Source organism: Tyto alba, unplaced genomic scaffold, assembly GCF_018691265.1.
Source record: "Tyto alba isolate M040663 unplaced genomic scaffold, T.alba_DEE_v4.0 Super-Scaffold_45, whole genome shotgun sequence".
NCBI classification, from domain to species: Eukaryota; Metazoa; Chordata; class Aves; order Strigiformes; family Tytonidae; genus Tyto; species Tyto alba.
Window position 1 is genome coordinate 4,169,027 of NW_024881321.1, and position 27,014 is coordinate 4,196,040.

The 27,014-nt window shown below is 48.0% G+C and overlaps 1 pseudogene; it reads left to right on the forward strand.

The window, feature by feature from the left end:
- The first annotated feature begins 1,865 nt into the window (after nucleotides 1-1,865).
- On the forward strand, nucleotides 1,866-26,936 carry LOC116965032 (annotated as a pseudogene).
- Nucleotides 26,937-27,014: the final 78 nt, after the last annotated feature.

A 27,014-nucleotide genomic window follows, 5' to 3' on the forward strand; every position in this document is an offset into this window, starting at 1 on the left:
GATGAAAATCAAGTGATATAATTAGATTATATGATAATGAGATACTTTCTGTCCTTGCAATGAAGGATGTAGTGTTAGACTACTAGTCGTAAAACTAGGTTCTTTAAAATTAGATGTAGACAGCTAGCCCAGACTAAACAGTAATAAAGGAGAAACCTTTGGGGTCTCTCTGGGCCATTGGTATTGGTTTTCACAAGTCCTGGATCAGAAGGGAAGTTCCAGACAACCAAAAATATTTATCCTGAGAGAAGGATAAGAGGAGGATTAAATAGTCCTTAATCTGAATCAACATAGTTAAGGAATACAGCTTTTGCCAGATCAGCGCAGTGATTTCTTTTAACGAGATTTACAAGTTCAGTTGACAGAGGGAAAAGTATTGATACCCTATACGTGTGCTTCTCTAGCATTTGAGTTGATTCTGCCGGGCGTTTGCGTTAAGAAACTAAACTAGGTCAGCCTTGTGGGTTAAAACACTCTAAACAGCTGTTCTCGGACCTGTGGTCTTCAGAACACAACCAATCATAACGGATGACCTTTGCAGAGCACCACCGAAACGGCGCTGGCTGGGACCTCGCCTGCTCAGGGTCTCCTGCTTGGCGTTTGCCTGCTCTCTCCTCAGAAATCGTCCCTCCGGGGAAGCCCAGCCACAGGTTGAGGGACACGTCCCACTGAGCAGTCCCCTGCGCCCCCGCGGTGCCCGGGTACGTGCGTGTCCGTGGGCTCCCACCGCTGGCGGAGGCCACTCTGCCCACGCGGAAGGAGAAGGCTGCATAGTGTGGAGGTGATCCATGGGTGCCCCGAAGGTGGCACCCAGGACGCTGGAAGGTTTTGGACCACCTTCATCAGTAGAACACCTGGAAACAGCCATCTCGGTTTGCAGGCAGTCAGAGCAGAGAAGCATCGTGCCCAACAGGAGCTGGCAGGGAGGGGCGGGCAGGGGAAGGGGATGTTACAAAGCACTAGTTCTGCCAAACTAACCTTATTATTTTCCCCTCTTTTCTCTTTTGACATTAAACAGGCAGAGTAGATGAAGGGAAGATGCAGACACAATTAACCAGATATTGCAAACAGGAGGGCAAGTCGCTTTTTATGGCTAGTTTATGTTTTAGACACACAACTGTACAGAGTAATGCAATAACAAAAGCCATGAGGTATTTACCCTGGGTTTATTCACTGCATAGTCCTTTGAGAGCTGCTTTTGTTTGTCTTTATTTAATTGGCATGGTCGGATGGCCACCAGCAGCTCCAATTAAACAGATTCAATAGATTCCACTGTACGTTTTTATTATTTTCTTCATCAGTGTGTAGCATAAAATGTCCAAAATAATTTGTCTGAGTACTAGTAATGAATATAAAGTGCACTCTGTTCCAGCCTGCATACAGTAAGTTTCATCTGTACAGCATTTTACAGCCAAAGCAAACTGGGTTTATAATGAAATCACTGATGCAATCTTTAGTACAGCCTTAGTGGAGACGAGGGTACCATTGTGTGTTACGATGCAAGGTATTTGGTTGCACAGCTAGGCATTATGCCATCTTTTTTAGCTACCTTAAGCTTTGATGTTTAAGTGTTAGGTGGAATCTATTTAAGAAAATCCCACCAATGGGACTTGGGCATGCCCTTAATATCAGGTATTTGTTTAAGTGCTTTGTTGAATTGGATCCTAGTAGATCCTCTTGAAAAGAAAGTGATTTTCAATCTAATAAGGTTATCTTAGTGTGAACATTTTAACTACATCAATCAATATGCCCGTCAGGAGTAAATGACTAATGGGATTTCTCTTTTCTTTCTTTCTTTGTTACCAGAATGATGAATTGACTTTGCCTGTTGCTGAAGATTCTCATCTCCTTAATGCATTGCAGATATGTCTAATGGACGCAAGCTGTCAAGGTCTGGCAGTAACCAGTCCCAACCAAAAATATTTCCCCCTGGGAGTGGTTCATCAGATTCCAGCTCTGCTCTCACACTGGAAAATGTGAAAAGGCTAGAAAAGGAGTACAGGACTTCTAGAGAAGCCTTCAACAAGCAGAGAATACGAGATTATATTAAGCAGACTAATCTTGCTCGTTTCAACAAAGAGACAACTAAGAAAAACAGCACAAAGCTTGTCTGGGATGCAGAACCTAAAGGAACCTCCTCGTCCTTTCCTGTGAAGCAGAGTGAAAATAACAAAGTAGTTTGCTGGAAGACCTCTGAAGACATTTTAAGAAAATGTAAGCTATTAGCAGGTATATTTCAGAAATCTGTTAGAGGGTAGGAGAGAGAATAAGGCCTCTGTCCTTGATCTTTTCTACATTTCTGTTTGCATATGGCAAATACGAGTGCCGTGCGTGGGCACCCAAAATGGTGTGATGGATTTTGAGCAGCAACATGTGCCTGCCCTTCCCTGCCTGCCTGCAAGGGCTGCGGCTGTGTGGACCACCGGGCTGGTTTGTACCGTGTTTTTGGCAAAGGTATTGAGCCATGAGAGCACAGTAAAGGAGCACCACCACCCAGACCTGAATCCCAACCATGGAGTTTGTCAGAGAGCTGATCACAAATGCAAGGTGCTAGTCTAAGTGCCCCACCTGGAAAAAATGGGATTTCACCAGTAATTTAAACAGAAGCAGAGTGAAGCCAGGACAGAGTGTAAACCCACTCATCCATTTTAGACAGCACTTCTGAATTTCTGAAGTGGTCAAAGTCCAAACACTGTGATTAGTTTTGTCTGGAGCAGAGTTGTTCTGTTGCATGTAAATGCCAGCAAATTAATATTAGTCAATTAGCTCCCTTATTAACTATCTCGAGTGATGATTTTTTTTTTGTTTTGTTTTCTTTTAATATATATATATATATATACCCTGCTTTTAACAATATCTTACAGCTCATTAAGTAATCCAGCCAATGTTCAGAGGCAGATAGCAGGGACAAAAATATAGTTAATCCATGGAAAGGAAAACACTCTAAGTTACAGAGGAAAAAAACCCACCTTTTCTAAAGATGACAAGAACTTGTGGCTGCCTGTGGCGACACGGCTCATCTCTGCTTGCAAGCCAGGACGTGGCTTGTGGCTGTATGCAGGACAGGGTCACAGCTGTCCCCTGCGAGTGGGTGAGGAACAAGTGGCCCCATCAAAAGCCACTGGAAGGGGACCACACAACAGCCATGGGGAACAGCAACTGGTTCCCTGCATAAGGAGAGTCTGGCTTTCTGCAACAGAGGCTACATCCCAAACTGGCATCCAAGTGGGACAATTTGGCCTTATTCTAAGTATAAAAATCATTTTTTTTAGAGGAAAGGTTGGACTTTTTCCATATTTCTTTTTTGCATATGCTCTAAGTATGCATTCCACTTGCTCGAGGAGAGCCCCTAGCACAGCCTGCCTTGGCATAGCCAGAAAGGCACAGCCAGCATGAAAGAGCCAGCCTAATCCTTGAAGTAAAGGGTTAGTTATTTCCTAGAGAATTCATGCATTGGTCCTCCTTAGGGGTTGGCCAACAGAAGTATTTTCTACTCACTTTTGCATTTTTCTCAATGCAAATTTGCCATCTCCCAAGAATAGGAAAATCGACTGTTTGCAAACGTAAGGTTTATTTCTGAAGAGCTTTCCACATGGAAATCAACTATTCTTGGCAGGCATACACGTGAGCTGCATACTTGAGGGCAAATCTGCCCCTGCAAGAGGCTGAGGATCTGAAACAGCCACAAGTGACTGGAAGCAAATGCATGCAGAAATCTCTCTCAGCACTATCCCAGGCAATTGCTTGTTGGATTTCCACATCAAAATTTAAGATTCAGGTGGAATATGAAGATCCTTTCAGCCTGTTTCAGTAGAGGGCTAGTATTTAGACACAAGTGTATTTGCCAAGGAAAATCAAATGTGGGAATGTCTCATTAGGGACCTAGAATGAATAGTTAATATGTTTTCAAGACTTTGTACAGTACAGTGATTCACAGGACTTCTTTGACCCTTTTAAATATTTTTTTCATCGTTTTTTGTCTTTCATAAGAATGGCTTATGTAATTTGAGCAGTAGCCTTCATTTCAATGCTTTTTTTTCTGGGTCCTTGTCACAGCTATGCCTCTCTTTTTGATCTGTCTCTTACTCTTCTACATTTTCTCTTCCACCATCTCCTCTGCCACCCTACTGCCCTCCCCAAATTTCTCCATGCCTGCGCACTTCCCCCAGATGTCTGCATGCCCACGAGTGCCTCTCCTCTCTCTCACCACCCTCTGCATGTGTCTGCCCTAAATCTCTCCCCCTGCCCTCTCTGGTTTTTTGGAAATAACGCCCCTTGGGACGTTGGCACTGAGATACGTTGCCCAAGCATTGGTTTATCTGAGCATTTGAGCTGAGCTGAGATGTAAAATTAACCCCGTAGATGGGGGCTGCAACGGCCCCCGGGTGTGCTGTGCCCTACCCTGAGGGAAACATGCAGCCCGTGGCCACCGAATTAATGCTGGCGGAGAAAGGTGCTGGTCTGACAGCAAACCCCTCCCCAGGCACTTCATCTGCCTGTGTGAGGTGTTTGGGCCAAAATTCACGGTTTTCTCCCCATTCTTTCAGCGTCATGAGCTTCCCACAGAGGGGCAGCCCCTGTCCCTTTCACCCCATTGCCCCTGTGCAGCCACACCAACACGAGCCGGGAAGGTGAAACAACCCTGGGAATATGCCCTCCCAAAGAGTCAGTGGAATAAGGAGGCCCAAGCTGCTTACAGATGAAACCTGAACAGAAAGTCAAAGTAAATTAGCTTGTAACTCTTGTCTCTTCCTCTGCAAAACCTGCCCTCGGTTTCGAGCAACTTTTTTTGCAGCTCATATTTGGGCGCTTTTTCTTCGCTCTCCCGCAATTTATTATACCATTAAAATCAATAGGGAAAAAATGTTCCTCATTAGGGTGGGAAGGTTTTATCTGAAATACAAAATAATGAAATGGCAAAAAATCTCAAGGCAAGGAAAAAACCCCGCTGTTCTACACAAAAAAGAGGATCTTCTTTTTTTTTTTTTTTAAAGAAAGCTTTTTCTCTCCACTCCAATACCAATGACAGATTCCCCATCAGCTCAGCCCACTGGCTCTAAGCCAAAGGAATCCAAGTAAGCAGAGTAATTGGTAACATTTTTCTATATAATTCAGTCACGTTAGGCTGTATTTATGCCATACACGGGCAAGCAGCAGGAACACCTAACAACTGGAGATTTACAGTATGTCTGAGATGTCCACAGCCTGGCAGCCGCTGCTGTGCCCCTGCTATTAATAAACTGAAAGTTATGTCTGTCCAAGTGGTTGTCTTTGGGCCCCTCAACATTTGCTATATTAAAAGGGATGCTGCTGGCCTCTGCAGAGGTTTCTGTTAAATTTTATTTTTGTTGTTGTTAGACATATAAATCCCGCACAGCATCTTTCGAAACGGCTGCGATGTGTGATTTTTATTTTGCAGGCTGCTCTTCCAGCTGGGGAGGAAAAGGAGGTCTGGTTCCCCAGCCACGGTAAATCAGCATAATACTACCCTTCACACCACCGATGCTGCTGCAACAATGTGGATTTACATCAGTTGGGACGTAGCTCACTCCTTTCGGCTGTCCGATATAAACATTAGGCATACCTAAACCTCCTTGCAGAGAAAAGGGGAGAGAAGAGAAATTGAATAGAGATGCTTGTTCAAGAGACAAATAAAGACAAAATTCTTCAGCACTGTACTTTAAATGGCACTCATTTCATTGATAACATTCCTTATATGAATATCTGAAGGATGTTTTGGCTTTTTTCCTTAAAGATGCTACCACATACACTTGGCAGCAAGGGAAATTGATATAAGCAGCTGTTTAAGGGAAGGCTGTTGTATTGCTACATGAACGTGCAGCAATGTGTTTTTCTCATTTTAGGGTTATAAATTCATAACTTGCAGCCTGAAAGAGTGCAGGCTCTATACCTTCCCAAAATTATGGAAGCATTATGGTCTGAGTGAAAACCACTGTTGTGATATCAAGGGAAATCGGTCTCACGGTTTCCAGGCTAACAGAAAGACACTACACACATGCAAGAAAAAATGAGGTTTCCAATCCATATGAGAGCTTTGTGCCTTCCCACGATGTGCAGAACTCCTCGCAGGGTGGGCCTGAGCTGTCCTTAAGGGACCGGCCGTGATTTGGGGTGCGTGCAGCCAGCTGCCCACCCATCGTCGGGGCTGCACCCGGACCCCTCACGGGCAGGCAGCTTGGTCGGTCAGAGCACATGTCTCACCCTCGAGCAAACACCAGCTTGACCCCTGGAGCAGCCTGAATCACCTGCCAACCCCCCAGTCCCAGGAACAGGGGCTCCTGTGACATTGGGGTTCGGTATCTGTCCCAGATAACCTGCATCTGGCCCTTTACCGGGCTCTGCTCCTCATGTGTAAGGCAGAGATGATGGTGTTTCCTTATCTCAGCAGAGATGGGAGAGCAAACATGTGATAGAGGCACCAGCACATCACTGCTCCTCCTGTTCCTCAAAAGTTTTCATCCATGGATGCATTAATTTGTGTGCTGTGCCCAGAATCCTTCACAATGCATAGGTAACTAATAAAAAAGCAGTGATGTGTAAAGGCCTTGTTGTATCACCAATGCAGATAAATTAAAGAAAAAAAAAAAAAATCAAAACCACTTCACTTCTTCTCTTGAATCAAATCCCTTGAGTCAGGCCCCAACCATAGTTTGTTCAGCATCTTTTTTTTTTCTTTTTTCTTTTTTCTTTTTTTTTTTTTTTTTCATTCTCCACAGCCACAGGCATCTTTAAATTAGCGTATCACAGGGGCAATCAAAAAATTCCCTCTGCATTACACAGATAGAAGCAGCTGGACACCTTGATAGCTCCATGTTGTAGGCTCAGAATTATTTATACCCTGCCAGACAACTTCATGTGAAAAGAGAGAGCGTGGGAGGGGGTGTGGAAAGCCCCAGCTGCTGCTGGACATGCTGTGATAAGGGAGGGATGCCCCAGAAGAGCCCCAGCCCGCGTGGGGTGCAGAGTGATGCCGTATCATCTGGTGGGGCAGGGGTCACCTAATGCCATTTTCAGAACTGTGTAAGATGGGCTAAGCAGGAGAGGGATTTTAGGACTGGCACAACCTTTTTTTGCCCAGTGAGCTAGAGGCAAGGAAAGCAATAAATCCACAGAGGACTCTGTGCACAGCTGCCACCAACACTCCTTGCCCATTTTGGGGTGCTGGCAGTTACCCCTCTCTGTTCTGCTGCCCTTAGCTTTGCAAATTGATCTCTCCCCTTCACACACTGCAGAGACCTAACTTGCACACCTTCTGAGTCAGGACTTGTTTAAGGTGACTGCTGCTCCTTGCCCGGATTAAAGCCACCAAGAATCACTGGAAACCCCTGGGAAAGCTTGTTTGCTCCTAAACCTCACAGCCCTCTTCCCTGCTGGTCATGAACCACCTACGAGCATCCCACCCAGGGCCACCTCTTTGCAGACAGCGTGTAGACAGCTACCCTGCCTCCTGCCACAGCAGAAGACACGGCACAGAGGATGAGATGACCCAGATGGGATGGAGCTGTTCAGATGAGTCCCTGGCTGCCAGGAAGGATGGTAAGTTCATTTAAAGCAGTCCTGTCTAACATCCTAACTACTCAGAAATGTAGGTTGCTTTTTAAAAGTGGCTTTTTGGCATCAGTTTATTGAAAAAAAAAAAAAAATTACTCACCATGTAGGCTTTGTTTGGCAGAAGTTTTATTTTGGTTGAAGCACTCTGACAAGGATAAATGACTCTCGTTACCAGTATCCTGAGTTCTGTTCCTCTCCTATTAAGGTCCCCTCCTGTTAAGTCAGTAACCTTGCCTGGTAGCCCAGCACCTAGTGAGCATCATTAAGAGTGCCCTGAGCCCAGGGTCATTCAAAGAGCAGGGATGAGCTGATTTTGCAGTGAGCTGCCCCTTGAAGTCAGACTTGCTTTCCATCACCACCCTAAGACATGGTGCTGGAGCTGAGGAATGACATCTACTGAGGTGGGAGGGTGCCCAGAGATGCTCAGCATCTCCAGCCCACGCTGTGACAGCATGGGTTGTCTCAGTCAACAGAGATGGTTGTGACCCAGCATGGAGGAATGTTCTAGTTTTCAGCTTCTTGATTTTAATAAACATCCTCAAGCTGATGGATCCCTCTCTTTTTGCCCCAAAAGGGTGAACTTCTCTTGAAGTTTACAAACGTTTTGATGGTGCTGTCATTGCAGTCTGCAAGCAACGTCCCATAGAATCATCATAGAATGGGTTGGGTTGGAAGGGACATTAAAGATCATCTAGTCCCAACCCCCCTGCCATGGGCAGGGTCCCCTTCCCCCAGCCCAGGGTGCTCCCAGCCCCGTCCAACCTGGCCTTGAACCCTTCCAGGGAGGGGGCACCCACAGCTGCTCTGGGCACCCTGGGCCAGCGCCTCACCAACCTCACATTGATGAATTTCTTCCTTATAACTAATCTAAATCTGCCCTCTTTCAATTTAAAACCATTACCCCTTGTACTATCACTACAATCCCTGATAGAGGCCCTCCCCACCCTTCCCGTAGGCCCCCCTTACAGCGTTGGAAGGCCACTATAAGATCTTCCTGGAGCCTTCTCCAGGCTGAACCCCCCCAACTCTCTCAGCCTGTCCTCAGAGGGGAGCTGCTCCAGCACCCTGAGCATCTTTGTGGCCTCCTCTGGAGCTGCTCAAGCAGGTCCATGTCCTTCTTATACTGGGGGCCCCAGAGCTGGACCCAGCACTGCAGGGGGGTCTCACTAGAGAGTAGTAGAGGGGGAGAATCCCCTCCCTCAGCCTACTGGACACACTTCTCTTGATGCAGCCCAGGACACGGTTGGCTTTCTGGGCTGTGGGCACACATTACTGGCTTACATTCAGTTTTTCCACCCACCAATACCCCCAAGTTTTCCACCCACCAATACCCCCACGTCCTTCTCCTCAGGGCTGCTCTCAATCCACTCATCTCCCAGCCTGTATCTCTGCTTGGGATTGCCCTGACCCACGTGCAGGACCTTGCCCTTGACCTTGTTGAACTCCATGAGGTTTGCACAGCCCCACCTCTCCAGCCTGTCAAAATCCCTCTGGATGACATCCTTTCCCTCCAGCGTGTCAATCACACCAAATATGCAAAAGCCATTCCTCCCATTCCTGCCTCTTGCAGCCCTGAGGTTGCCCCTCCTTGTTGCCACCAGCAGGATGGGCCTTTGCAACCATCCAAGGTCACTTTTCAAGGCCAGCATCTCCTTTTAGGCTGATGCAACTCCTCCATCTACAGCCACCCAGGTTCAGAAAGACATTTGAGAGCCTTCTGAACTATTCACCAATGTGATTCAAATCAATCATATTGATTTCCAGGGGCGCATTAGACACCTACATGTTTTAGGGGATCCTGGCCTAAGGGTTGCTCCGTGAGAGAAGCACAACACTGTCACCAGGCTGTCTCAGCCCACAAGGGTTTATGAAATGCTTAGCTAGCAAAACAAAAAGCACTAACTTATTGGCTACAGCTTTCTGCCAAAAGATAGACAGGTCGTGCTTCAATGCAGATGTCTCAGGGAAAAAATGTGCAGTGCATTAGAGAGCTGTGACTCATAGAATAATTATCCTCGTTTCTCATAGTTTATTAATAATTTAAACCCAATCTTGGTGTTATTGATCTATCATTGAATCGGAGATTTATTTCAGATCTGTAGTCACTGAAGCAGTAAATTTAATCCCCCTTCCCCTCCCACCCTTCCATCCACTAAACTCACTTTATAACTAAAACATGATGTTTAGGCTGTTTCAGTAATAGAAGAGGAGAAGAAGAGCTCAGAGGCTGTGGGTGGTGGGAGCAGCCTTAAGCCCACAGAGGATCAAGGTGAGGGATGTTAATGTTCTGGTTTTAATGCACCTTTTTTGACCAAACCATCCTCAGGCACATGGTCTCAGGGATGCCAAAAGGACCAAATGCTACTTGGTGGCATGTCCATCGTAACCAAATCGTAAACCAGTTTCGCCTGTTTACATTCGAGTTTGCTTGCCCGTGCCCACAGTTAACCATCAGTTTTGCACTCATCCCAGTTGTGGATCCCAACCCTACTCTTTGTTCTCTGGAAACACAGATATGAGCTCACCAAGGTAAAGGCACCTGCAACATGTAAGCTGTTGCAAGGCACACAAGCTCTTGGGCCCAATCCTAATCTTACTTAAACTGGCAAAAACCTGAAGCAGCTGCCTGGGTGTCCCAGGAGTACCATGAGTGTAAAATCAATTTATGTGCGTGGAGGATCAAGCCTAGAAAACTATTATGTGAAGACTCCTACAGCAGTGCTCGCTTGGTTGTACCATGTGTTTGGTGCGTTCACTAATATAAGCAGCAAGATCTGGCCTTTTAAAGGAAGCCAGGAATAGAAAACAACATGCTTTATGGCTGTAAAGTGCCCAGAAGAGGGATTTTTGTAGGCAAATTAAATACATTTTTATTAGACCAATTGTAATATACAGTTGGGGTGGAAAATGTGTTCTTGGCTGTACCAACTCTTTCTCTGCTCTGAAAGAAAGCAGCAAATGTGCCCAAATGCTCATCTGTTCTTTTCCATCTATATTAATGGATACACTTAAAGATATTACCATCCCCTGCCAGCCCACCCTCTCTGCTGTCCTTAGACCTCACAGCTGGAACCACAGCAAGTGAGGGCTCTTGGCTGCTGTCAAGGCTCACGCAGCTAAGAAAATGTGTGACAGGGCCAAACTGCCACAGCCTTGCAAGCAAACAAGCAAACAAGGCTCAGTGTAACCAGGCAGAGAGGATGTGTTGGCAAGGTAAAGCACTGCGTGCGCCCACAAACGTGTGCTCTTAGCTCATCTGATGTTTCTTACCCTAATGGGAGACAACCCTAGAGATGAGCAGCGGGAAAACAAAGCACAAGAAATTCAGCGTAATCTGTAACTGTGTTTTCCAGAGGTATCATTCTTAATTAAATGGTTGTGGAACTGGGTTTTCCTTGGTTTGGGTTAGAAGGATTACCGGTCTGGATTTAGGTTAGCTAAACCTGGAATAAGACCAGGGAAATGCTGTTATTTCATTGTTCCTGCAGGACAAAAGGTGGTGCCAGCAGTAACACATCAGGGTGCAGGTGCTGTGTGCTGCAGGACTGTTGGAAGGGGAGCAAAGCCAGGGAAATCCGTGGCTGGAGACGCTGCCGGTGGGCTGGGTCCTTGTGATGCTGGGTCCCTCCTGTCCTGATGGGACTGTTGTCATCAGCAGGTGACAGCTCCTGCAAAGCCCAGGCTGGCCGGCATTAAACTTTTCTCTTCTTCAAGCCCTTAGTGACTTATTTGGTGAGATTTCACCTGAAGGCGTGAATTCCTGGAGACTGGGGCTTTCCACCAGTTACAAAGCAGTGACCTCCCTTCCTCCCTCTCCTCAGTGAAATGGGTGGAGTGAGCAATCACAGGCACAGGTACCCATCACCAGTGCGAGCGTGTTTTGAGTGACCACCTGCGCCAGGAGCAGATCTGGTGCCTCTCTGAATACATCACCCTTCTGCTCACATTTTAGTCCTGCGCCAGGCAAATAGGAGGGTATTTTCAGTACTGAGCAGCCAAGTAGAGAAACTGAGTGTCACTTCAGGACGCAGTTCACCCAGAATATGTTATTTAATGTGTTTATGTCTCATTGCACCCTGGTGAGGTGAGGAAATGCCTTTTCCCTGCCCTTTTAGGAGTGGGTAACTAGAGAGGTGTGTCCCTTTCTCATCCATCCTGAGCTAGGTGCCTACTCCTCCAAATCACTTGCTGAACGTGCCTGTTCCTTGCTGTTGACAATGTTAAGCTCCTAATTCAGGCACTTCACTTACAGGGATGAGCTTGGACATTGGTTCAGCTCTCACAGGTCTCCTGATCCACGGGGCACCCTCCTCAAAAGGCTCAGGTAAGATATTTGCAGAGGCAGGTCATACTCAGCGGGCCCGCTGTCCCCTTCCACCCAGGTTGGCCACAGTGGGGGTGCATGGTCCCCACCCCATCTGGCAGCCCTCAGGGGCTGCGATGGTGCAGAAGCAGTTTCAATGCCGTCTCCTTATGGTGGGGGAAATTCTGCTCTTCGTGGAGCTGCTCTCCAGGGACACCGAGGTGTACCTCGAGGCTGGAGAGAGCAAGGGGCCTGCCAAAACTGAAGAAGAGGCAGCAGACAAGGACAGAGAGGAGAAAAACCAAGCAGGATTGTGTGAGCAAGGTACAGTGTGATATTTGGGATAATCGAAGCCACTGTAAGATAAAGCTGAGGTTTTTAGGTGACCATCTGGCATCTTTCGAAAATCCCAGGCTAAACTTAAAAACATTTTGTTCATAAGAATGACCAAAACATTTGAAGTCCTCCTTTTGCTGCTGCGGATCAGAGATTAGCACTGTTTGGTGGACACGGAGGAGATGTCATCCTCTCTAGTCATCCAGGGCCATAATAAAAATGAGGGGAGAAACGTGAATAAGAGCATTTTTGTCAGAATACTAGAGTTTGCCTCTAGGAAAGAGACAAGTGAATGCCTGTGAGTACCAGCCTTAAACTCGAGGGTTGCATTCCTCTTCCTCCCATGGTCTTCCTCCTCAATTTCATCGGGTTTAGATTCTGCCACATCTCAGCTGGGTGGGACATAGGGTGTCAGAGATCACAGGAGGCAAGAAAAACATATCGTTTGGAGAAAAAAAACGTTGGTAAAGGGGATGAAAGAAGAAAAACTAGGAATCTGAGAAAGAGGGTAAGAAATACAAGATTAGAGAAGGAAAAAATATCAATAGCTGTGGGGATATGAATGAAAATCTAGGGAAGACAGACTCCAGGGAAGAGAGAAAAACATGAATATGGATTAGGAGAGAGGTAAAGTGGAGGGGATGGTGGAAAAACACAGAGTAAGCCATTGAAAGGGGAGGTGGATATAAATTGGAAGCAAAACTTGGAGGAGAAGAAAGTTAGCAAAATTGCAAAACAAAAACTGCAAAGCGAAGAGTGGTTGATTCCAGAGAGCAGGGGAGATAGACAGGCTCAGCAAAACAAAGCTCCTGGTTGTCCATTGAAAGTTTGCTGACAAAATAATGCAGAGAAGGTAACTCCTCTTTTCTTCTGTCTGGATATCCCCAGTCCTCAGAGGAATTAGGCTGTAAAAGAGAGACCTGGGACTGCAAAGTACTTCCTTTCTGTTTGGGATAAAAAGTGCTCATTCTGGGGAGAAAAGGGGAAAAGGCAGAAAGAAGACATTCTTGCTTTCATTTTTTTTTTTTTTAATTCTTTCTTCTTTCTTTATTTTTTGCAGTTTTTTATTTTCACAAGCTTTACACACGTTTGTTAGGCAGAGAGTGGTTGCCCAGAGCAGGGGACGTGCTTCACGGTGAGGTCTGCTCCAGCGTTTCCCAGGACAGACGCCGGGCAAAAGGAGAGGCCGGACTGCAGCGTCGCTGCCTGTGCTGCCTCCCTTTGCCCACCTCAGTCGCTCAGTCTCCCATCACTGGGGTGCACCAGCTTGAAATCTGCAGGAGGATAACGCCTGGAAACCCGGCCCTGTGCCTTCCCCCGCCCTGCAGCTGGTTCCTCCATCCCTACTTTTGCTTGTCAGGCATTTGTATAAATAGGATTAACATCTGCAGTTACACTTAGCTAGGTTGCAAATTACACAGGCTATCAAGCCTTGTGCTTCAGGGCATACACTGATTACCATCGGAGGGGCAAAAATGAGTTTTTCCAATAACAGAATATCGCATGATTGACTGGGGACATTATGGGGCAGAGTGGATTAGCCTTTGCCATCAGTATCAGTTATATGTCATTACTGCATCAAAGCACCAGACGTAGGCAAGCCACTTCCATTCAGGCAGCGTTGGAGGTAGCTGGGTCCAGAGGAGCAGGGTTGTTTGTTAAAACCGGCACCGATTTCTGAAGCTGCTTATGAAATGTTGCCTCCAGCAAGCTGCCCTCCCTGCTTCTGCTTGCCTATCTCCTGGGCTGCGTGCCTTCAGCTGGTTGCAGGAGCATGCCCTCCTCTCCTTTGTCTCCCGGGGTTTCCTGATTCTGGGGGGATCAAAAGGTATCAGAGGATCTGGGACCCACGGTAACAGGAGGCTGGGAGGTGCCTGACTGAAAGGTACACTGACCCCATCCTCCTGGTGCTTCCAGGGGCTTGCAAGAAGGGCTGAGGTCCCCGTTAGCTCTCTATTGTCTATGAACAGCTTTGCCCACCCTCAACTTTCAGACCATCTCATTTCCCTCATCTTGGCAGCAAATGATTGCCTCATCTGAATGGAAGAGCTAGAATTGACAGCAAATCTAAAATAAGAAAGATAATTAGCAACAAAACTTTTAATTCCCCTTTCTAAGCCATTTCTAAATGTGTTAGTGCTTATTTATTGAACCTGGCTTGACATTTAGACAGTTCCTTTTAATGCTAATAGGGTTGATTACCAGGTTCAATCCTACTGCTTTGAGGAAATGGCTGCTCAGTATTCAGAACTGCCAAGTTCCTCCTTCTCAGAAATACCCGCCTTTCTGCACAAGAAATATGTACTATTCAGCACAAATGCATTAAAATAAGGCCACGGTGGGAGAGAGGAAGGAGCCTGTGCCAGCGATGCTGCCCCGGCAGCCAGTGCACGAGGCAGGTGGCCGTGGGGTGCCCAGGATCTGGTTTTTGTGGCTAAAAACTCTCTCCAGCACTGGTGGGACAGGACCAGCCCATGTGCTGGGGACCGGGTCGGGGTTTGCATCGGCTTGGGGGTGGTGCTGGGGGGCACCCTGGGGGCGGCAGGACCCCCAACCAGTGGCAGGTGGGGATCCCTGAGGAGGAGGAGGAGGAGGAGGAATAGGTGAGAGGGGCAAGATGCAATGGGAGAGAGAGAGGGAGAGAGAGAGGGAGAGAGAGAGGAAGAGGAAGAGGGAGAGGAAGAGGGAGAGGGAGAGGGAGAGGGAGAGGAAGAGGAAGAGGAAGAGGAAGAGGGAGAGGGAGAGGGAGAGGGAGAGGGAGAGGGAGAGGGAGAGGGAGAGGAAGAGGAAGAGGAAGAGGAAGAGGAAGAGGAAGAGGAAGAGGAAGAGGAAGAGGAAGAGGAAGAGGAAGAGGAAGAGGAAGAGGAAGAGGAAGAGGAAGAGGAAGAGGAAGAGGAAGAGGAAGAGGAAGAGGAAGAGGAAGAGAGCAAGGAAGCCACCTGGTTTCCCCAGGTTGCAGCCAAGAGCTGGGGTTTCCTGCTCTTGCCCACTTGCAGTTGGTACTTTACATTCAAGGCTCTCATCTTCCTCCTTATTCTACAGAGCCAAACACAGCAGGGACTTCTTCCTAATGGAAATCTAGGGCCAGGAAATGTGGGCGGGTTGTTTGTTTTTTTTTTTCCATAACTGTCACTGTCAGATTATTTGCTTCAGCGTGTGTAATGGAGCTTTTTGTGCTCCCTCTCCTGCAGATCAGTCGCCCAGACAGATATCTGATTGTCCTTCTGTTTCAACATATATCATCGTCACTCCTTCGGAGCTGATGCAAAATAGCACAAGTGTCAGTAAGAATAGAATTTGGCCTTACATTTACTTTAAATTAGGCTTTATAGGTGAAAGAGGTAGGTTTTCAGAAAATAAGCCTCACCTCCACGTTACTGAGCACGTAGTGTCAACACGAGGCTGCTTGGCCGATGCAGCAGCCTCCAGAAATAGGACAGGCTCTTAAATACTGTGAGTGACGAGTGACAAACCAGCCTGGCTTAACAGTCTTTGCAGTGGCTGGCCAAGTGCAAGGAAACTGCTCTGATCTAGGGAACAGAGATACTAGAGCTCAGGAATTTCCCCCCAGGGTGTGATTACCTTGTAATAGCCACTATCCCTCATTCTCATTTCTAGTTGGAAAGGAGGTGCAAAGTGAGGCTCCCAGTTTGTATCCATCAGCTGGTAAACAGCCGAGGCATGGCTTTTAAGGCAACCTTGGAAAAGTGCACAGGGACACAAATGTCCCTGTCGTTAAGATAGTGAGTTTTCAGCTAGAAGAGGCACTTACATATTGTGTCATCAGAGCATTCAAGTGTTTGTTTTTAATTTACTGGGGGAAAACTGGAGTGAATCACTCAGATCTGGACTGACCACTTGAACCACTGCTGCACATTTTTTTTTTTTTTCTCTCTCCCATATTTTGTAACCAGGCTTCATATGCAGAATAGGAGCCACCTTCTTCAAATGTTTCTTTGGGACGATAAAACCCAAGATGATCCAGGTCAGGCTAGGGGAAAGTATAAAATAACCTTATTCTGAGACACAGACACCGTCAGGTCACATTTCCACCACACAGTGAGATGCACATTACAGTTCTGCATGGGGCATGAGGCGTGTCCCTTGGTTATCAGTCGTGTTTCAAAACAATTTGGCCTCCAGCTGAGGACATGCAGAGAAGACGTGTCCATGCAGGAGGAGGTGGACTGGACAGGCTACTTCAGGTCCCAGACCTGGTTATGGGAGGAACCAGTGCTAGCCAGGTTTCGGGAGGGTGTGCCTTTTGCTTTACATCACTGTGCCTGTTGGTGACAGCCAGCACACAGGTGGCTTGGTGCTTTCCTTCAGTCACCAAAGTCTGCTTCTGGGCTCCCACTGACAGCCACAGAGGTCACTGCTTTGTCTTCCACGGTGGGGGTATCCCATGAGAAGGGGTCCGCGCTCTGAAGTGGTTGACCTACAGAAGCGTTCGCTTTGGGAGCTAAAGGAAAAGGGGATGCACCTGCCCACAGGTCTCGGTGGAAGGGGTTTTAAGCTGAAAATTGCACCTGGTGTGTTCAGGCTGGAAAGCCACCAAACAGCTATATCTCCGTGACGCAGGGGGCTGCATCAGAAGTGGTGACAGGCAGGAGCACCAGATACCTCAGGCTCCACTTAAGCTGCTTTGCCTTAGTGGGAGAAATGGCCTGGTGTGAAATGCAGGACATAAGGATGACTGCAAAGGGTCAACCCCAAAGTGCGCTCGGCCCAGCGTCCTGCCCTGGACGAGAGCCAGCCGATGCTCAGGAAGCAATACAAAAATAGAGCAAACATTTGTTTGTGCTTCCCAGAATGCTCTCCATTCCCCCAGTGGTCTGTGACTCAGGAACCTCCTGAACTGTAGACACCATCTCTGCATTTAATAGCCCTTGATGGATTCCTCGTCCATCGATTAGTTTACACCCTATTGAACCAACGCAAACTTTAAGCATCCACTGTACCCTATGGCCAGGAGTGCCACAGCTAAATATCTCTTTTGTTTATTTTGAACTTATCACTTGATAGTTTTCTTTGACGATCACTCTCTTCCTTTGAAGAGCACTGAATAATGTGAACAGCTGTTCCCCAGTCACGCCACTCTTCCCATCGCAAAAGTCGGTCATATTTCTTCTTCAATCATTTTTTCTTCCAGGATAAAAGGTCTTAATCTATTCAGTCATTCCCTGAATGGAGGCCCTTTTATGCCTTTGATCATCTTCAATTGCCTTCCTCTGTAACTTTTCTATTTCTTCTATATCATATCTGAGATTGGTGAATCGGGACTGTACAATAGTATTCAACAGATGGGAGCCCACGGATTTATACAGCAGCGTAATGATTTACTCTGTTTTGCTCTCTCCTCCTTTCCTAATAATTTCTAGCTTTCTGTTTGCTTTTTTGATTGCTACTGAGTGTTGAGCTGACATTTGCATAGAGCTATCTATTATAACCTGAAGATTTCGCTCCCAAGTGGAAATAGCCAGCTCAGAGCCCATTATTTTTCATGTAAAGCTAGGATTGTCTTTTCCCATGTGCATCACTTTACATTTATCTACATCAGATTTCATCTGTGATTTTATTACCCTTTTATTCAGTGTCATAAGGGTCTTTCTACAACTCTTCACAGTCAGCCCTTTGCCTCAACCACCCTGAATATCATCAGCAAACTTCTCCTCTCCCTGCTCACTTCTATATTGAGATTATTTATGAATATTTCAAGAGCATGGGACAGCGCTTAGGCTAATTTAGAAGGTTTCTCTCTCAAGTTTGAAGTGCCAGGTCCCAAGAAGAGGGAAGAAATGTAGTCTCCGAAGTTTCTCGGGATGCAACTGGAGATGAGTTGGCAGTTCTGGGGATGGATGGTGTTGTGCCTAACCAACACATCTCCCTTTCCCCTTGAACCTTGGTGGGGTGGTACTGCTAGCTGGGATGTGTGTCTGCCCCCTCCACCAGGCTGTATGGGACCTGTGGGAGACGGAGAGGGTTTTGGTGGCCCTTTCTCCTTCTGAATCTGGTCCCCAGCACAAAGGTGTGCAGAAGTCCTGGAGTCCCAGGAGAGGAGGCATAGGGGAAGCAATGGATGGCAAAGCCTTTCTCTGAGAGAAGCGCTGCACACGAAGTTGTGAGACATCACCTTGAACGAATAGGAGCTAACTAGCAACTCTTCCTTGCCACAAGCTTCACAGGAGCCTGTTGAGCTTGCCCAAGGGAGCCCAAGGCTGGAATCAGACAAGGAGCCATTGTCCACAGGAGGAGACTATTGAGGATGATGGGATGACTGTGACCGCCCTCCACCTGGGTGAGGTGAGACCCAGCTGACTGGTTAACGAGAAGAATCAGGAATTACCACAACAAGTACTTTTTCAGTGGTGGTGTTTCCCTGGGGAGCAGGACCTTGCAGCAGTGCCCAGCAGCAGGTCGGTACCAGGGAGGCAACAGCGAGGAGCACTTTTTTCTGCTGGGTGCATCCCTGTTTGGGGGAAGAGGCTGGAGAGTTGCTGCTGCTATCTGTAGGCAAAAGAAGTCAGTCTGAGCATCACTTTGGCACCAGAGGTGAGTGTGAAGTTAATTCGGATGAGAAAGTGAACAGCTTTGGTGGAGGGTTCCTCATTCCTGTCCAGTGGTGGACCTCGGAGCCATGGGTTCACACTGAGCATGTTTGCCTCTCCTCCTCAACCTGGGTAATTTCTTGTTGCTGCATTTAGAGCCAGGCAGTGCAGGATTTTCCAGCTGTCTGGCAAGACACCTTCCAGAAAAGCAAGTGGCTTCCAGAAAAATGCTCTGTGAAGGCAGTTTGATGCTCCTGCAGCTGCAAGGGGGGAAAGGACCATAGTATCTCTTCTCTAATAATGGAACAAAAATTTCTCCAAAGGGCAGATGCTCTCCCCTTTAAGTGACTGAAAAAAAGAGAGGAGAGGGAGGGGAGAGGGGAAGAATTTCAGTTGGAAGGGACCTACAATGTTCATCTAGTCCAACTGCCTGAGCAATTCAGGCTGACCAAAAGTTAAAGCTTGTTGTTAAAGACATTGTCCAAATGCCTCTTAAACACTGACAGACTTGGAGCATTGACCACCTCTCTAGGTGGATCTTCCATTTCTCTTATTTGACTTTAAAAGCTATCTGAGGTGACAATCTCATATACAGACATATGCATTGCTTCAGCTGAATCCTGATAAAACATCTCATCATACTTAGTTTTTTCTTTAGATTACATGAGTGGTGTCATTAACCAACAATTTGATTTTATTTTTAAATTCCTTCCTAATTACAAGTGGCCAGGGACCTTCACAGTTTCTCCAAACATCCTCTGGTTGAGAGGAGTAGGAGATGGTATGGAAGAGACTTGCTAGTTCATATCTAATCCACCCTTTGTTATGTAATTATCAGCTGCTTATGGGCTGGACATGTCATTGTTTTAAGCAAGGAGATCCCTTACATCTCTTAGGATCCTGCAACATCACAGACCCTACCCCATTCTAGTTATGTTAGATTTTCCCTTTCCACTTATTCCACTCAAACAAGGCAAAACACAGAAAAACTCTTCAGTCCCTCCCTCAATTCCCGCTCCTTTCCAAATAATTTATTACACAAAGCTCGGAGAAACAGAGCTGTGTTGCCTTCTCCTCAACAACAACCATCCGCAATATTTTTCCAGAATCCCGGTCTGATTCTCAAAACAAAAGGAATACACTGTCAGACCGAAAACTGCATCTTTCAAAAGGCACTGACTGACATCAGCACATCCAGAAGACCTGCCGGAGTCAGACAGTGAGTTTGTTGCAGAGCACCTAAGGGTGGGCGTAGCCTGTTGGACCTCTTGTTGTTTTTCAGGCAGGGATTGTAGAGAGCTGTGTGATGCTGGGTCTGCTCATACCCCCTGAGAGTCCTGCGGTTCCAGTCAAGCACATTTAGGTATCTCCTATGAGATACGGGGGGAGATCTTGATCCAGTAAAATGTTAAAATGATTATCAGTGGGTGCACTAAGCTGATGGGACATACCAGCTTGTGGCTGTTTGACAACGGGCTTAATCAGGTGTTCGTGGCTGAGGAGTCTGGCATCCCTGTGGTTTTACTGGAATGATGCCCATGTATAAAGGGGCTTATTTATGGAGCATCCTATGCAGCTTGAAGGCTGAAATCCACCAGTGATCTCCCTCCTGATTGAAGTCTTAGACCCTGGTCTACTCAATTCCGTACCATTCATCCCTCTCACCCTCCAAATTAGGCTGCTTTATCCAAACTGCCTAGCAGGGTCAGAGCCAGGCTTCTCAGCCAGGAATCACTTGGAGCAGTGCTCCCAGTCCCAGGCCAAGCCCTAGGACAACAATCTAACAGCATGGGAAAAAGCTTCACAGGGTCCAGGCAGCCTTGAATTCATCAGCAGGGACATTGCAGCTGTGTCCACCAAGGGATGGTGTGTCCCAAGGTGTCCCCTCCACTCCAGCTGACAAGAGAAGCAGCTCCCCAGGGCCCGTTGTCCCAGCCCCCAGTGTCCCCAGGAGGGCAAGCAGAGACTGGTGGCCTGCCCCATCGGCTGGGGGCTGGATGGGACCCCCTCACCAGCTCAGCCCTCTCCCTCCCCCTCCGCCAGCAACACAGTTCTTCTTTTCCCCCCACTGCCTCTCCTCTCCCTTCCCAAACAAGAAAGCATTGCAGTTTATGCAGGTGTGCGAGAAAATTCCCTATGATTTATTACACAATCAGTGATTTTGTTGGCTTTTTTTTTTTATTTTTGACATGGAAGTGCATTATACCGCTCTCCCCTCCTGAAATATTGGGGTAGCAAATCCTCCTGCCTGGGACTGTCTGTCTATTTAGCCTCATAAAAAGCCTGAAAAATGAAAGCAGGAACAAAATCGGTGGTTTGTTGCTTTTTTGTTCCCCTCCATCCCTTACAACCTGGAAGTCATTCTTAGCTGCTCTACAGGGCCAAAAATGTGGATCTTCAGGTTATAAATTAGTGCTGCGGTTATGACTGGAGTCAGCCACTTCACGTGTACGAAACGCCTCCACCTGGGAGCTGCTGCGGACAAGTCCCCGCGACAGACAAAACCTGAGCACGGCCCCTTTCCGCACGTGAGAATTAGCTGCTGCTTTTACCAATGGTGTGAAAAGGGAACAGCAAGGTCTCCCCAGTGCCCCACTCTCCTCGCTGCTCTCCGTTCTTCCCAGGAGGCAAGCGGTAATGCTGCTTATTCCTATTAGAAAGCATTAAGCCCAGCTCCCTTGTAATGCTGGGAGCTAAGCCCTTAGCAAAGAAATGTTTCCATTTCACTTGCCAGTATGTTGCAGGATAAATTACTTGTGTGTCTGATGGGAAGAGGGCTCTTGGCAAATTATTTCATCAGAGAGCATAAAATAAGAAGAGCTGAGATTTGTACGTGGAATGTGAAAACACAGAAGTGAAGGGTAAGTTTTCCTCGGTTATTTAACAGGATTTGATTAAAAAGTAAGCAAGCAAGCAAACGAAAAAACCCACAAGGCTAGGTGGAAAGGGCGGAACGTGAGGGTCTGGCGGTGCTCTGAGGTTGGTACCAGTGTGGGAGAGGAAGGCCTGGGGCAGAGCATCCCTGTCCCCAATGTCCAGGCAGGCGTCCCCACGACACTTCCCCCACACCCCTTCTTGCCTCTCACCACCTCAGGTTTGCTCCTGCAGCACTGCCATCCTCTTGAACCCATAAGATGATGTTATCCTGACGGACAGACGTTTTTTTCCTCCCGTTCCTAGATGGAAGTGATGAGGTTTAGTATCCAGCAGCAACAGTGCTTGGGTGGGGACACGAGACACAGGAATGTCCTGCCTTGAGGTGGGTCACCGTGACCCTTCTCCCTTGGGGTAACCTCCCAGGCTGGCCATGCAATTTCTGCTGCTCTTGTGAGGAGATGAGGTCTATGAGGCTGGTCGCCTTGGGGTTGGCTGTCTGAAGGGTGGTGGAGGCTTGGCTCGCTTCCCCCCAGGCACTGTCCCACGGTGGTTTTTTGGTTTTTTTTTTTTTTTTTTTCCAAAGCATGCTTTCTGCGGGCTTTCTACAAGCTTCTCTTTCTTTAACTGTTTCTCAGACACCTGTCGGGCAACACGGCCATCCTCACCACGTTCACCAAGGAAGCCCTGTTCACCCATCGCATCCTGGAGGACAGCAGGCACCCAGGGGTCAGGACTGCCTTCGGGGGCCACAGCCACGGGGTCTGCTTCCACCCTGACTGGCACCTCTGGCAAGTACAAGCCCAGAGGAGACACCGACTCCCAGCTCATCCCCAGCCTGCCCTGGTGGCACCCGAGGGCTTTAAGGCACGCCGAAAGCATCTTCATTTTTTTGTTCCAGTTTTTTTTTGTTTTTTTTTTTTTGTCTACACGAAAGCACATGAAACGGAGGGAAGGCTGTGCTGCAGGCCACTGGAGTGGTGGCTTCTCGTGCTGTGCACCAAGGTGCCGGCGGCAGGCACGGCTGAGATGGGCATTGCCCCATCTCAGTTGCCAGCGACACCTGTCCGCAGACCTCGGCACGAGGACTGATCTTGGCCAAGGTTGGCCACATGGCCGTGGAGGTGTTTTGGCCTCGTTTCAGTGCAGGGGTGAGGGCACATCTGCTTTACTGGCTTCCCATGCAGACCCGGGTGGCCTTGCTGGAAAAAACGTGGGCTTCTTATCTGTGTGCGAGGGGAAGCCGCAATAGCCGGTGTCGGTTAGCTTGAGGTCAACATTGCTGTGGATTTGTTTCTCGTATCTAGTGAGTGTTCCTTACTGAAGAATGTCTCAGGTGACCAATTTCTCACAGTCTAAGTTGTAATATGAGGTGACCGATGGCTTTAGTAAAAACTGCTGGCATTTGAGCAATCAAATACTAGTTTTCAACACCCTATCCCCAGTCTCCAAAGTTCCCCTTCAGGAAACTAGTATCTGGGGGAATTGGAAAATCCTGTCTCAATTTTACAAGTCCTCCCTGTGCTGAGACTAATTAATGGACATCTTAAATGTCTAACTGGCTATTACAAATCATTTTAAATAGCTTTTGCAAGAACGCTTCCACCAGACTTCTGCAGTCCCACCATTCGCCCGCAGACATGTTGGTCTTTCACCCACCGTACAGCAGCCAGGTTTTTACAGCCCAGCACCGAGGTGATCCCTAGCAGCACCAAACATTGCCAACCCCACCATGGGTCTCTCCCGACCCCACTGGACCAGATGCTCCCCCTCAGCGTTAGCCACACATCGGCTGCTGGCTTGCCACCGAGCTGGGGCAGGCTGCCACGACCCTCTCAGCACCTACAAATTAAGGGCAACGCTAAGTGACCGCTCTGATATTTATAAAAATGAAAGCTTTAATGAAAGGAAAGCAGAAAACGGACAGCTTGTGGGTAGGTCATCTATCCCGCGTGTGGATCCGTTCAGGCTTGTCCGTGGCCAGAGCTGTAGCACATCACAGCTGCAAAGTTTTGTTTTTTTTTTTTTTCTTCCCCTGCTGTTTTTTTCCAAACTGCAGCATGAGGTAACGCTGGGGGAGGCCAAGGAGCTCTTGTAGCCCAGTGAGAATCAACTTCTTCATGATTAGGCAGGAAAAACTCAACAGAACACATGCCATGAATGATAAAAACTCCCCGTGTGCCACGGCTTGGAGGATAATTCAGCACCCAGAGCTGCCTACCCAGGCTGTTACAAGATGGGGAGTATTGATTTGTATTTATGTGCCGTAAATATGGGCTGTTTTCCCCCACATGCTGCATCTCTCCCTCCTTTTGTAGTTTGGCGAGGCCATTTCCCGTACCCAGCCACATTCGCCACCAGACACGCGCGCACAGAGGACCAGTTTTTAGCACAAAGGTTGCCAGAGCAAAAAAAAAAAAATTACCGCGTCCACGGATTTTCAGAAGGTGCAATAGGAAGCGGGGGACTCCCCCACACACACAGCCCAAGCTCCACCCAAGGATTTTCCCTGCCCTTTGGGAACTCATTGCTGCCCCAGGGGCCAGCAAGCAGCACTGGAAGCAGCAGGACTTCAATCACCCCCCCTTACACATATCTCCCTTCCAGTCCATCACCATGAAACCGAACAGCCACATCATGAAAATACTGGCTCAGGATCACATTGACTTGTTCACCCGATGCAGCAATCGTACCCATTTCAACGTGGGGTCCCTGCTCAAGGTGAACATTTGCAGTGGTAGCCCTGCCTGGCTGGCTCCTGCCGACCAGCTCCTCGGAGAGCAGCAGCAGCAGGGAAACCATCCAGTAGAGATAAGCTTGGGGCTGCCGCATGGGACCGGTCACAAATTTTCAGGTGGAAAAAAAAAAACGCCGTTTCATTCAAAAACAAATTTCCTGCCTGTGTGAATCTTAATGAAATTCCCTTTCAGGAAAGCATTTAGATAAGATTGAAACGCCGTCGCTAAAGGGTAAGAACAGCAAGTCGCACAAACTCATTTTGAAACACTATTTCTTTACAAAACATTTATATTAAATGTCAATAGAAACACAAAGCTCCTGATTTTATCTAAACAGCATTTCACTTAACACGAAACAGGCATCTGGGGAGAGGAACTGCCAAAATCCTTTGGTATTTGTTGCCACTCAGGTTTCCCACCTCTCTGACCCTTTGCTGGAGGTGGAAATGCTGTTCTGGCCAGGCAGGGCTCAGCCTTGCTCAGTGCTGGTGCGACTGTCCCAGCCTCCTGGTGTGCACCCCCCGTCCTTCGCTGGGTGCCAACGCAACCCCTCGGTCCTGAAGCTCATGCTTGCTTGGGAGCTGTGGCCTCAGGGTGAAGGATTCAAGTTGTCTTCCCGGGTGCAGGCACAAACAAAACGCTGAGAGCCCTCACAGCAAGCCTGTAGATGGCCACGGATGTATTGCTAACGGAAAGAGACCTTTGGAGTAGCTATTCAGAAAGGTGGCACCAACCCAAGGTCGGGGTGCAGAACCATAAAGCACTGGCACATCCTTGTCCATCCCCAAAATTCCAGCTTCTTCTCCAGACCCGTTGTTACATTAGGTAAGGAAGTCATCTTCCTCGCCCCACTTCTGGGCAGCCCGCTCCCACCCGAGGAGGCTAGAGCCATGAGTTTAGCTCCTCCGTCCCCTTGCACCTGTGCTGGAAGAGGATCACCTGCAAAGGGGAACCGTAGGGTTAGTGTGCTCCACGGGCACGGAGGGCAAGGGCACCCCGGGCACGCTACGCTGGCAAGGGTGAAAGGTTGGGTTCTACAAGGGCTGCTCTCCCGCTCAGCCTCCCTTCAGCAGGTGCAGCATTCATGCTCTTCACCGTGCACTGGCTCTCTTTGCAGTTGAAAGACCCAGAGACAAGTCACCTCCTTAAGTGGCCAGAAAGCAAAAAGTCCTTCCCTCAGTCTAAAAAGATTCAGCTCAGGAGCCTGCTGTCCAAAACACAGACAGTGTTGCAATACTTTGGCAACCCCCCCCCTTCTCCCAGTGATATCACTTCTTGCGCTTCATCATCTTCTATCTGCACAAAATACTGAAACAAAGATATTAAGGCTCGCAGCAAGCAGTTACGTCAGCATTTCGTATCAACTTTTCCTTCATCGAGGTGATAACAGTCACTTTGCGATGAAAATAAAACTCCCTTTTTCAAGCTCACACTGCCTATCTTCCCGTACATCAAGTCCTTGTAACGCCAAGTTCGTCTCAGCTGAAAGCACCTGAATCACAGCACGGTCAGTGGGGTTACAGACGGAACGTGCAGTGCTTTGAAGGAGACGGCTTCCTTCCCACACCCAGCGAACTGCACTTCAGGAACTCGTTGTACCAAGGGTGGTGGAGGAGCCTGCTTTGGCTCTCAGCCAGAGACACCCTGGCTGGTGGAGGGGGGATGAGGAACGGCGGCGTGGGTACAGGGACTGGGGGAAGTCCAAGAGAGGGAAGATGTGGCGCCTCTTGGGTTTCAGGGCTCCAGATGGTGGTAGGTGGTAAGTCCCAGAGCCTAGTGGCACGGCTGGCCACCACTGAAAAGGGCCAACTGAGTCATTTTTTTTTTTTTTTTTTCCTTGTTCTATTCAGAGGTCTTTACACCAAAGACCTGATTTGCTCCACAGCGTTGGCTTGGTTTTAGCGTTCAAGCGAGGGTAAAAATGCACGAAGGTAGGAGAAAGTCGGCGTTTAGCAGACACAGGGCTGGACCCACCTGTAGTCACAAGTTGGTTCAGCAGCACAGACTTTCTCCCCTTTTCCTACCCACATCACTTTGCTAACGCCAAACGTGCACAGTCTGAGGACAGGACTATTAGTTTTGCTTGGAAAACACCCAGCCCAGCGTAAGCTATGCTGCGGGGCATCGCTGTTGTGCAAAACGAAGCGGGAATGCCTGGCCAGCTGCTTTGGCATTCTTTTCCCTTACAGGAGGTGCAATCCGAAGGGCCAGGCCTCTTTAGGAGGCTCCGAGCCCCTAGGGAGCAATGGTCACACATCGCTGCCCCATACCAGTCAGAGAGAAGCTGAATTCTACGACGAAGGAACATTTCCCCTTCGGTTAGTTCATTCAAACGACATTGGCAAAGCTGTAGGGTGAAGGGAAGCTTCATGCTGACGTTACAGGGGACAAACCACAAGCCTCTGGATGATGTGTTTCTGCAATACCAAGGGCCAGAAGAGCGGTACATGGTAATGAGAAACTCTGGGTAGACGAGTCTGTGAGTCACCAGGCAACAAGAACAGCTATCAAACACAGTAATACTTGTGCTTTCTGCCACCGCTCCCAAGTTGTCTCTTACTAAAAGCCAACTAGTTAAAATATGTTCTTCTATTACAGCTGTGGTTTCTTCCCCCTAACAAAACTGTGAGCAAAGAGACCATT